We start from the raw sequence: 13,401 nt of genomic DNA, 5'->3' as shown, positions 1-13,401 counted from the left end.
ACCTGAAAAGGACTTAGATGCGGGAATTATCATCTAGAGAAACGAAAGATGTCACACCCTGATTTTTAAACACACTTAAAAATCAATATATAATCTCATAATTATACATGCGTGATGGTTCAGCCATCAATACAAAATACCTGGAAAACTTTTTCCTTTTAAACCAAGTACATAGTGATGCCCTAAACCCACTATGTCAATACAGACTCGCTCAGCAGAGTCAAATATTACACAAGTTTACGAATTAATTTGCCACAGCAAAATAATAAGTAAATGCTTCTCGGAGCTTACTACACGCGAAAGTCTTAATAACGGTAAAGTCACAAAATTGACTTCCTACCGTAAAGCTGCTATCACGCTACCTCAGTATCAGCCACGATTATCCTGACCTGCAGGATTAACCCCTACACCAGTGAATAGTGCACCGGGTTGCCACACAACAAACTCGGTAAGCTTATGAAAGCTCGTATGAGTAAACTCAAATACAACAACCCAAACAACTCACACAAATTACGTGGAAAACACACACGTTCCAATTAAAAAACAACTCTTGTCCATCATGGATAGTAAAAGAAAGAATATACTCAAGACTCTCTTTTAAAAACTCGTACTCATGAGTCACAAGTAACCTCACTGTTACCCCCATGAGATACCACGGCGGACAGACTAGAGCTCTAACTGATCGTAACCACTCGCCCTGCCAAAGGCGTGATTCCAGATTTCCCACCCTCGGTCACATTCGCGACCCTCGATCACATTTCGTGATCCACGATCCTCAACTCTCAAGTCTTTGGATTCACAGTATAAATAGCAAAACATTAAGCAAGTCGCACTGGACCCAAAATGTTACACAATCCCGGTCACCATCTGTGACCTCTCAGTACAAAGACCAAAACATTAAGCAAGTCACGATGGACCCAAAATGTTACCCAATCCCGATCACCATCTACGACCTAAAAATGTTCCACAATACACAACACTTTTCAAAACAATAGAAATCAACCCTTTTCACAATATTGTTTCACGAAAAGCCACACCCTAAAACAATAAAATGAACGCACCCACAAATATTGTTTTATCACAAAAAATCCACCAACACATATATATTTCACGTAAATATATATATAGGGTCCTTCCACTAAGGGATCCCTTTTTTTGGCTATTTTAAGGGATAGCTTATTAGACCCACTGTTTGATCGCATTTTGGCATCTCGACCGTTCTGTTTTTTTTTTCCTAATGTATAGATCAAAACTGCAAATTTTCAGCAAAATTGATGATCATTAAGGTATTGAACTAGTTTAAATCAATGGACAAACCGAATCTGTCCAACCTGAACCGTTCATGTTTATAATTGTAAATCACAGTTTTGAATGCTTTAATGATTATCAGTTTGGCTGAAAATTTCCAGAGGTGATCTACTCATATAAACCTAAAAAACTGAATGGTGGAGATGGAGATATGTGATCGAAAAGTAGGTATAATAAGTTATCCCTTAAAATGGCCAAAAAAGGGATCCCTTAGTGGAAGGGCCATATATATATATATATATACATACACACACACACGTAGACAGTCACTCAAGAATGCTACTAATACCAGCTATAGTTTGCAGTTAACTAAATAACTCTCAACACGATAAGGTAAACCCGTTCGTAAATGAACATTGTGAGATTACTCACCTCTGAATCCTACTGCGTCTTCTATACAGAACAGAGCAACACAACCACCCAATATCCATCCAAGAATACTTCGTCAGGTACCTAATCACATACGGTCTCAACTTAGTACACATTTCACAAGCGATTAAAGACCGAAACCCCCGTTTGAACTAAAATCCCCAAAAGTAACGCCAATCGAGGCGAAACCTTATCCAAGACCACCCAAAGTCTCCGGAATACTTCTACAATCGATATGACAAAGCTACAAGTCGATCGAACAGTCTGATCCTCATGGATCGATAACCGAGACAATCAAAGATGGTAAAAACCCTAATAAATTCATTCGATCTCAAAAAATTACGTATTATATATCAAAATGCTCGTATCGACGAGTAGAGGATATATAAAACCAAAAACTGTCCCTTACATGGCCGGAGCGCCGCCGCTGGATCAACTTCAAAATCTCCACAATAAAACCATCCAACATGTTCACAATGAAGAGAGAAACAACTTTCATACCTGGAGCTAAGTCTGATTCAGTCTAGATCGGCCTATATCACGTTTTCAATTCTGAGAATCCTCCACCGTTGAACTTCAAACCTTGATCTTTTGCTCCGCACTTTGAATCATCCTTCAAGGCTAGTATAGTGTGATCTAGAGGAGGAGACGATTCCAGAACTGGGAGGATCGGCCGAGATGACGCCGGAATCAGAAAACCCGGTCGGATCCCGAAAGCCTAGACTTTGGGCGCTCCGATCTGCTACTTCCGGCGAGCCACCGAGCAACCCACCACCACAGGGAGGTCGGCAAGGCAAGTCTGAGTGGTCCTTGGCTTGTCCCGTCGCCGGAGGTGGCCGGAGGAGAGAGATTAAGTTGGGTCAGGTCGATGGGTTTCCGTCAGGTTTGGGACTGTGTGGAAGAGAGAGAACAGAGAGAATTCTGGGGGAGAAAATGGAAAAAGGAGAAAATTTGGGATTGATGAAAAAAATCCGGAATTTTCTTTTATTTATAGATTTTTACCAATTTTCAATCGCTCATTACTTTCTTATACGAACTCCGATTTTCGCATGTCGCATGTCCACGAACTCTGAGCAAGCGCTCTACGACTTTCATGAAGAAAGTTTTCGGAGAAACCCAACATGTAAAAAGTCAACCTTTGTGCCCCCCTAAAACCATACTTTTCAAAAACAAAATAAGTCCGAAACACTTCCGCTCCATCCACGAACCACATACTCGTACCAACAACCACTAAATTAATTCCGGAAAATCCTCAGAAAATAATAACGAATTTCTGGGGTATTACAAAAGAATCTATTGATTGGTTCAAAACGTAGATAAGATTGCTTGTGGTTGATTCCGACGCCATAGGCTCATCATCATTACATTCTTACTTCTAATCATTATAGACTTTTTTTCAATTTCAACTTATTTAGATTCACTTTTTAAGTTTCTATTTTCAAGTAATTTTCCACATTGTGTGTGTCTTAGTCGATCTGTGTTTCTTGTTTTGTGGGTTTTTTTGTTTTAATTAACTTAGGTTTTTATATTGTGAATTGAACTAATATCCTCGTGGGAACGATAACCCCTTTTCTTCCAATACTATACTACATCCACTCTGTATACTTGCACGAATTCCATCAGAGTGTTTACTTGTTACTTTGTTAACGCAACTTAATTTGTAAACTTTGTGTAATCTAATATATGACTCCAAAGAACGAGACTGTATTAACATTGTTAGTTCTTGACTCATCGTGTACTTGTTTTAAAAGAACAAAAATTTCCTGGTATTAGGGTCGATGTCTGAATCATGACGCCCGGTGTATTTGTGTTTGTTTATTTTGGTTATTAATTGTGCTTAAAATCGGGGCGTGACAGTTTGGTATCAGAGTGTAAGGTCACATACTTGGTGATAATTAGTACTACACGAGTGATGGCCTGTCTGCAGTGGATCTCCATCAGATACTCTTCAGTACTGGTATAATCATTGGGTATGTAGTGGTGTTAGGTGTTGGTCAGGGCATTGAGTCATTAGAGCATTAAGTTTGCTATGTAAGTGAACTGTTGGGGGCTTTGTGTAGCCTCCTTGAGTTGTAGTCTTTTGAGGAATGGGAAACTCTAGACTAAACTCTAGAGTAGTTATCGAAGATTATTTTAGTAGGATTGGTTTCCATTTTGTTGCCGACGTTGTGTTGGTTGTTGAGGGTCATAGTGTTTGGCCTATACTCGCATTTTGAAAAAGGCACAAGTGTTTTAACCAGGTGTTACTATACTTACTTATTAGGAGATGGATCTTCAGAAAGGCAGAGCTAGAGGTCCAGACCTCGAGGTAGGGGTAGGGCCAAAAGTAGAGGCAGGGTTCCCCTACAGGAGGAGTTCTATCAAGAGGAGGAGGTGTTACATCCTGTTCCGCCTGTTGTTGAGGCAGTTGATGCTAGTCGCATGTCTAGGCTGGCAAGAGAGGTTATTAGATCGGGAGTAGTGGTACAGATTTCATGTTAGCCGATCACTGGATTGAGAACATGGAGACCTAACTTGAGATGATCATCTATATCGACATTGAGAAGAGGAAGATAGCTACGTTTCTTCTTCAGGATGAGGCACGAGTGTGGGGGAACTGTAGACAGATGGCTAGGGATGTGTCCACCTTGACTTGGGAGGGTTTTGTGGAACTCTTCAGGGACAAGTACTTTTCAGCTTCAATGAAGGAGCAGTTAGATATTGAATTTATTGCGCTAGTTCAGGGGAGTATGAGTATCAGAGACTATGTGGCTCGATTCTCACAGTTGAATCAGTTTGTTAGGTTGATGGATGCAAAGACTTTGGCTCACAAGTCCCAGCAGGGACTGAATCATTAAATTAGGCAGAGTGTGGCTATCCTTAGTTTGCCTAATGTGGCACTTATTTTGGCTAGTGCTATGGTAATAGAGCAAGAACTCTCGGCTTTTCAGAGTGAGATGACAGCTATAGGGGATTCCCAAGGAAAGAGAAATATAGTTGTGGAGAGCAGTAGTGTGCTAGGTACTCATAGTGGTTCCTGGAAGAGGCAAAGGACTCAACAGTAGGCTCCAGCTGGAGTAATTGCTAAACTTATTAGGGTTGCACCTATCAAGCAGGTTGTGCCCTTGACAGGTTATAACTCCAATGAGTATTGGGCCATATGGCTAGAGATTGTTTGAAGGCGACGACCAGGGTTTGTTTTACTTGTGGGTAGACAGGACATTTGGCCAGAAAGTGTACCCAGTTTTAGGGTAATAGGTAGGGAAATCAGCAGAGACAGCCGCCTCAGGGGCAAAATAGAGTGTTTGCTATTGGTCGGCAAAGTCCAGGTGTGGAAGGTACCTTACCAGTCTTTATTTATCTTACTAGGGTGAAGTGTGATAATAGAGTATCTCATCCCTTTTTGTTTGTGATGTGTTGGGTTTTACCTGATGTTTATAGTTATACTTTTGCGTGTGACTTCTGTTCATGAGGTGTTGTTAAGTGTGGTTTGTTGTGTAGTGCGTCTTTCGTTATCGTGGCTGTAGAAATTCTCTGCAACTTTGATTTTGTGTGCAGTACCATGTGATGACTTATGTGTGGGTTGGTTGAGGCTAGATTTCATCTTGTTTGTGTTATGAGATGGTAGGAACTCGTTGTTTCGTGTACGTGCTTAAACTTCGGGACGAAATTTCTTTAAGAAGGGTAGATTGTAATATCCCGAATTGTGTTATTAATTTTGGATCATTTTTTGAAACTAATGAGTTGGTTGTTTGTACGATTAGTTGTTTTGTGGGTGAAGTGAAAGTGTTTGGGACGAATAATAATTACTCAAAATGTTGTATTTTCGAGGGGTCAAGAGTTGACTTTTTTATTCGTTGAGTCTCTCCAAAACATTTCTTCACGAATGTCGTGCTGGGGGAAAATGGTCGGCCCTTATGGGGACATGTTTGTCTCTTGCCAACATATTCATTCCTACCACATTTCTAGACTTATCCGTCATACCATCCAATACATGTTTCAACTGAAGGCAAAACCGATACTATCAAATAAAGCTAAAGCTTAATATTATTCACAGTCACACAACACATGCTATCTATAAACGTCTTCTCAACTAATTCATAAGTCCAGCTTCAAAAACAACTGTTGGTTGAATTCGTACCAAGCGTCATCTTAATAAATCAAAATCATTCAGACCACGGAAAAGTGTTTAGCATCATATAACTAGTCTCTTGTGTTTTGATTTTTGTAGTAATCATGTTTGGCTAACATACCTTAATTGAACTTTTTTTCTTAAAACTTATTGACTAATACGTAACAATTTTAAAAGTACTATATAACACAGACGTATAGCTAAGGCAGATTAGCCTTTATTTTTACAAGAAAACGCCCTTCGAAAGATCAATATTACAACAATATATTGAAAACAATATTTTTACAAGATTATCTGAAAGATAGCGGAGGCGACGAAGGTTACGGACTCAATGGTGGAGATTCTCGACGATTAGGACCTGAAGGCGGCACATGCTTTAAGACATTCAATGGTGGAGGCTGCTGAGGATTCGGACCTTTAGGCACAAGCCTTAAGACATCCAACGGTGGAGACTCTTGAGGATTAGGGCCTGAAGGCGGCACACGCTAAGACATTCAGTGGTGGAGGCTGCTGAGGATTCGGACCTTCGGGGACAAGCCTTAAGACATCATCATGGTTGGATGAACTATCAAAGGCCTCATGCTCGAAATCTTGCACCGGTGGTGACTGTCGAGGGCTAGGACCCGTAGGCACACGCCTGAAGATGTTAACGTTAGTGACCGAGGGGTCTCTAGTTAGCTTTAGAGAGAGAGAGAGAGAGACACACACACACACAAGATGTATAGTGGTTCGTCTCCCGCCTTAGCGGGAAACTACGTCCACTTGAATGTTACACTAGTATGTTGAGCCTTGCGGCCCAAGGGGATTACAAAGTATGTAATGGGATGGTGTTTAAGTGGGAGGAGGCATTCCTTTTATAGGTGAAGGAAGCCATCTCCTTTACATGGTTTTCGATGTGGGACAAGCAAACACCTATTCTAGTATAGAAATGCCATATTGTGGAGGCAACTTGGCAAGGCCGGAAAGGTGGCTTCCCGGCGACGGATTTGCCACTTCCGAATACCGTAGCGTTGCTTGAACATAGGGCTACAAGATGCAAGTAGCGGTTGTGCCTCACCATGGCTTGGGGGTGTCCCAAAGAGGGTGTTAATTATGCTTGGTGAGATAGCAAACTAACCTTGCTAGTAGAGGTATCTACAGAAGACATCCAACGGTGGAGACTCTCGAGGATTCGGGCCTGAAGGCGGCACACGTGTTAAGACATTCAGTGGTGGAGGTTGCTGAGGATTCGGACCTTTGGGGACAAGCCTTAAGACATCATCATGGTTGGATGAACTATCAAAGGCCTCATGCTCGAAATATTGCACCGGTGGTGACTGCCGAGGGTTGGGACCCGTAGGCACACGCCTGAAGACATCCAACGGTGGAGACTCTCGAGGATTAGGACCCTTAGGTAGAAGCCTTAAGACATCATCATAATATGCTGAACTATCAAAAAAAACATAGTCACCATTAACATAGGAGGATAGTAGGAGAAGACTGAATAAGACAAACAAGTAAGTCCCATAAAACTTCATTGCGTTGTTTTGATGGTGGATAGTAGGAGAAACCATAAAATACTTTTTAAGTAATGTGGTTTTTATTGAGGGTATACTATATTTCTTTATGGTATGTAATATTTAAAATTCACATTTATGTACATATAATGATGCCTGGCATTCATAATTGGTTTATAAAAGTTTAATTTTTGTTGATAAATCAACTCTTTCATGTTCTTTAGGTATGAATCCTTAATTTGTGATGATCATTACCTAATAAATTTGGATTTGTGCTAATAACATCCAAGAGAAGTATATAACTTTATATGGCTAGTTATATATATTTCTACTTTGTTTTATGGTATATATTTATTTAATTGGGTCCGGTTCATAGGACTACATTTAAAATAAAGCTAGTCTTCTTTTTTTGATACTTCATATCAAAAAGAGGTAAAATCGTCACATGTACCTGAACTATCATGAAATGCACTTTTTGGAATCTACAAATTTTTAGGGAGTCTGTGGTACCCATATTATCCCCTTGTTAGTCTCTTTTTTTTTTTTTTTTTTTACAAAAATTTAGCTAAACTAAATTAAAATAATAAACCAAGTTGTAAAAAGAAATAAGTAGAATTCAAGTTTGGTAAATATATAGATTCAGCTACCGCCTCCGCATATTAAACTCTTCAATTGTTCCAACAAAAGACTTATCCCATTAAGTAACCCAAAGAATTGAAGTTTTAAGAGATCCTTGGTGGGACTCACTTTTTGATCATATATCGGCATCTCGACCGTTCACTTCTTAGGACTCCATGAATAGATCACTTATGTAAATTTTCAGCCAAATTGGTGCATGTTGATTGTTGAGATATCAAACTAGAATAAATTGACGGACGAGTCAAATCTAAACCGTTCATGTTTATAATATTAAATTACAGTTTTTAATGTCTTAACGATTATAAATTTGGCTGAAAATTTGCAGAATTGATCTACTCATATAGACCTAACAACAGAATGGTCGAATGTTAATAAGTGATCAAAAAGTTGGGGGCAGACCAATAGCCACCAAAATTATAGTTACAATTATACTATGATAATAGCTAATGGATGAGATCAAATAATAATTTCCTTCTTTTTTTTTAATAAATGGGTATTCTATAACACAAATTATTTTTCCTTTTTTTTCACGATCCTTTAATTATTTCATATAATAACCGATTTGTAATACCAAATCGATCAAGATTGTCTACTTATTTACTTTCTTCACTAACCTCATTCATTGCAATGTATGAATCGAAAAACTATTGTTCGAAACCTGTTTTAGAGAAGCAGGTCAAAATTGAACCTTCCGACAACCGAAGCTAGAGCTTTGACATAGTTGATTAGTCCTTCACAATAAAAGCCAATAGATCTAAACAACCCTAAAGCGAGGAGAAAATAAGAATCCTAAAGCAATGGGATGGGAAGAGATGTGAGGCAAAGAGAGGTTTTGATTTTGGTTTGTCGCGGTCGGGGTTTGTCGAGAGTGAAAAATCATCCGATTAGTACCCTCATTAATCAGGAGAGTTGGTTTTGGTTTGTTGAGGTCGAGTTTGTTAAAGAAATGCTGTGTCGAGAGAGAGGCTTACGGTCGAAGAAAAACGATGATGCTCGGAGAAAGGCACTGATGGCTTTTTTTTTTTTTTGTTCCAAGTGTATAGGCTAGGGCTATTTTTTGGCATTATTGTATTTTTTTCCCCTAGGTCCTGATGGTTTAATTTCAATTGGCGATTGGCTCATTTGGAAACAACCCTCATTCAATCGTTTAGGCAAGCCATCAAACAATGGTTTCTCATATTCATATTGTCTAAATTCACCAATTTTGAATCTTGGGTTTGCCTCTTAAGTAAATTTACATCCCTCTTAAACTGGTTGGGAGCAAATGTTGGGGGAAAATGGTTGGCCCTCATGGGGACAAGTTTTTCTCTTGCCAACATATTCATTCATACCACAGTTCTAGACTTATGCGTCTTACCAACCAATACATGTTTCAACTTAAGGCAAAACTGATATAATCAAATGAAGCAAACGCTTTCGATTTGGAGGGGCGAGGGAGTTTGGCATCACTTAAGTGGTGGGAAAATTAGCGCTTAGCATTATTCATAGTCATACAACGCATGTTATCTGTTAATGTCTAAAAGTTCGGCGGTAGCTGAACCTTTGTTAACGCTAATCTGGTGGGCGGATCGATACTTGTGATGCTGTCAAAGCTTCCGCTACCTGTCAAGTAAAATACAAAGGGTGTTAGAGGGAGACTGCGCTGGACGGTCTTCAACTCTCCGATGCCTAAGTTAGTCAATGTATTTATGTTGACAAAGTAACAGTAGGTAAGTATTGAATGCGTAATTAATGAGAGAGGAGAGAACCTTTTATAGGTGAGGAAGAGGAGGTTCTTCTCTTTGTTTTCGATGTGGGACTGAAGTGTTTCAGTTCCCAGCTCTGGGAGCTACTGATGCCATTTTGGCACGGCGCGTCGGCGCTGATCTGGGAGTGATCCGACGCTGAGGTTGTAGCCCGCCTGGCGTTGTACCTGTATGTCATTCCTTTGGTTGGAATTAGTACCTTTAGCGGTACAATGAGCGTGGCCCATTATAGTTATTTATGCTTGCAAATGTACATGTATGTACAAGTCCCCCAAGTCCCCAGTCAAGGAGGGAAATCTTGGTTGGGGAGTTGTTCGGCGGTTTGAAGCGTTTTCTTCCGCTAGACTTGCAAGAGCATAATTAGCGTCAGTGCATTGTCAACCATGGATTTTAGTGAGCAAACGCTTTATACCCTTTCGGGTGGGCCCCTGCTAGGCCCTCCAGGGAGTCCCCCACTCCCCGGCCAAGGTAGACCTCCGGATGGTCGGCGGATTGTTTGTTGAGGGGGAGCTGCACGGAGCAGAGGGTGTTGGGTAGCGAGCCTAATCTTTAGTACCCAAGTGACGGGGGTCAACGTGCCTGATCAGGGCCGTCGTAGACTGTTGACAAGTCCCCGTGTCCCGTAGGGACGGTCTGACCGTAACGCCGCGTGGCGGTCGTTGTCAGAGCGGCGTGGCCTCGGGATCCGCCGCTGGCGGATATCCCTCCGCTGATTGTTGCAGGAAGCAGTGTCCAGTAGACGTGCCTGGCGATACTTTATTGAGTGATATTGCGCTGAACAAAGCACACAGCTTGCAAGATGAAAAGGGGATTCCGCTAGAGGTGTGTAGCGGAAGACGCCCCGCTTGCAGGATGGCAAGGGAGAAGTTCCGCTAGCGGGGTTTCGCTCAGCGGAGACTTCGTCACTTGGGGGATGACAAGGGAGAAGTTCCGCTGGCGGGGTTTCGCTCAGCGGAGACTTCGTCACTTGGAAGATGACAAGGGAGAAGTTCCGCTGGCGGGGTTTCGCTCAGCGGAGGCTTCGGACGGTTGGTGAATTCATCCCAAGTGGTTACTTCCACCAGACGCTTCGTCTGGTGTTGGTTGACACGTGTCCAACCCGTAGAGGGTTAGCGTGCGGAGGCTTGTTTCCTAAGCCTGGCCGTCTTCTCGCCATTAATGCTAGTAATTATGGATTTCGTTACCGAGGCGACGCCTCGGTTAATCCTGAGAGTAAGTGGAGACCTGGTACACGTGTACGGCTGGTGTGTGATGTGTTTTTTGAGCGGACGGCTTAGAACGCGTTGATGTTGACATAAAAGGGGGGGGGAACTTTTGCGAGATTTGACACTTTGTGAAAACTTCAAACCTGAGTCGTCGTCTTCAAGCTCTGTGCGATTTGCGAAGAGAGTTCCGGGGGACGAAATTTGTTGAGTTATCGGATCTTGGGGACGAGGCCTCTACCTGTGAAGACAAGCGCCTTCAATCACACCAAAGATTTCACCTTTGAGGTTGGTGCTCTGAATCTCATCCCTGTTCCATTGAATTTCTGTGCGTTTGCTTCTGTCAGTTTCTGGGTTTGTTGATTTTGGGGTGTTCTGTTCTGGTTTGGCGTGTTCTGAGTGTGTAAAGTGGGTTTTGGGGATGGTTTTTGGTGTTTTTGACACGGTTGGGATTTCAGGATTTACTAGATGGTTGAATCTGGGTTAAGTGTTTGGGGGTTGTTTCTTCTTGTTTTGGTGTTTTCTGGGTAAACTGTTGCGGATGTTCTTGGCTATAACTGATGTAAGAATAGGCTAGATCTGTGTTTGTGCTAACTGGTGTGGGTTTTAGGGTTTGGGATGGCTAACGTCATAGAGATTTCGAGCAGTGAAGATTCCGGGTCTGACGTGTCGTTCAGCGCGGCGGACAAAATATTTATTGACTCGTTGCGTCCTTCTGCCCATGCAGGAACCTCACTGCCAGAACCGCTAGAGATTGAGCCGCTACAGACCATACCTTGGGAAGTAGTCATGGGTCGTGCTTCACGTCCAGAGAGCTCTAGGGCGGGTGAGGCCGCTGCTGCCAAAGCTAGGCGCGATGAGCGGTTGGCAAGCAACAGCGCTGCCAGCGGCTCTGTTGGGGAAGAAGAAACAGCGGGGGAGGACGCTGAATCAGCGTGGTTCCTCCAGGATGGCACCGCCGTTGACGAGGCAGGAGGGCGGATGAATGCCGCCGCCGTCACTCGGGTGAAGCGGATGTTCCGGTTGCCGGGTTCGGTGAAGCTGCTCCCGCCGACGGCGGATGAGAAGGCGTCGATTCTCCCAGAGGGGTTTGCCGCCGTGCAGGAGGCGATATTCCGCCAAGGAGTGACACTCCCGCTGGTGCCAAATCTTCAAATCCTGGTGTGCGAATTTGGCCTTGCCTTCGGTCAAATTTGCCCCAACATGTGGCGGTTGATGCTTGCGCTAGACTCTCTGTGGCGGTTGTCCGGATGTGAGGGCCCTACTGTGGCGGAGGTAGTGCACTTCTACGAGCTGGTCTATGTGAAGCGCCAGGGTTGCAGAGGGCAAGTGAACTTGAGCCGCCGCCAGGGAGCGCCCAAGCTGATCGAGAATCTAAGGGATTCAATGTCCTACTGGCGAGGGACCTTCTGCGTCGCCACAGAGGAGTGGGAGTATCAGGCTGGGTCGAATGAGGAAGGGTCGATGTTTAGGATTAAGTCGAAGTTCCAACCCATCCGAGGTTGGTAACCAGTTTCCACTGAACGTAGTTGGCGGGTTCTTGTATTTGCAGACTTGTATTTTTACTAACGACTATTGTGTTTGTGCAGCGGGACTGCGGTATAACCTAACCCGCGAAGAAGAGTGTCGCGTAGCACGGATCAGAGGTTGCTGGCGGAACCGTAACTTGCTGGACTTCCGACTTCTGACCGGTTGGGAGTTGCTGGTCAATCAGCGGCTAACTCGCTCCATTGGTAAGAAATCTCCGCCATACTATTTTTTTTGTAATAAGTAGCCCAGGCTGACAGGTTTTTTTCTTATTTAGAACATCCGCCGGGTAACAAAGCGAGTCGCGACGCCTTCGAAAAAGCGATGGATCGTGCGGAGGTTGACAACTTCCTGGAGTCGATGTATGCCGAGGGTCTGGCGGCCCAGAAGACTCTGGTGAACCCCGAGACACTGGCGCTGAGCCAGTCCGAGGTTCCTGTGGTGCTGCCAATGCCGCACCATTCCCATCTTGGTGACGACGGCCTGCCTGTCGTCCAGGAGGGGGCCTCCGTGGGCGGCGGGAAAAAGGGGGCCGCAACAGCGGCTTCACAAAAGGAGAGGGTACCCGCCATCAGGCGTGGTTCCCAAAAAGAAAGAACGGTGCAGTCGGCGGAGACTGTAGCCGCGCCAAGGGAGGAGCCGCCGGCGAGGGTGACGAGGGCCGCTGCCGGGAACCCAAGGGCGCTGGAGAGAAAGCGTCGGCAGATTGACTCTCCTGACGAGGAAGAGGGGGAGGATGTGGAGACAATCGGGGCCCATCAGCAGAAGGAGGCCCGTCAAGCTCCATCGAAAGCTGCCGTGGTGGAGGGAGAGGCGCCCGCCGCCAGTGAATTGGACTCATTTGCCGCGTATGCGGAGTTTATGACCGATGGTGAGCGGGAGTTCCTCTTCCATCTCTACGAACGGCTAGGGATTCGGCGGCCTAGCGGGGATCTCGCGCCCCACAGCGATTGATCAGTCGCCCTACAGCTCGGCGTTTGGTCAAATATTAGCAGGGCTTCACG

Source organism: Rosa rugosa, chromosome 5, assembly GCF_958449725.1.
Source record: "Rosa rugosa chromosome 5, drRosRugo1.1, whole genome shotgun sequence".
Taxonomy (NCBI): Eukaryota; Viridiplantae; Streptophyta; class Magnoliopsida; order Rosales; family Rosaceae; genus Rosa; species Rosa rugosa.
Note: the sequence above shows the minus strand (reverse complement) of the source record.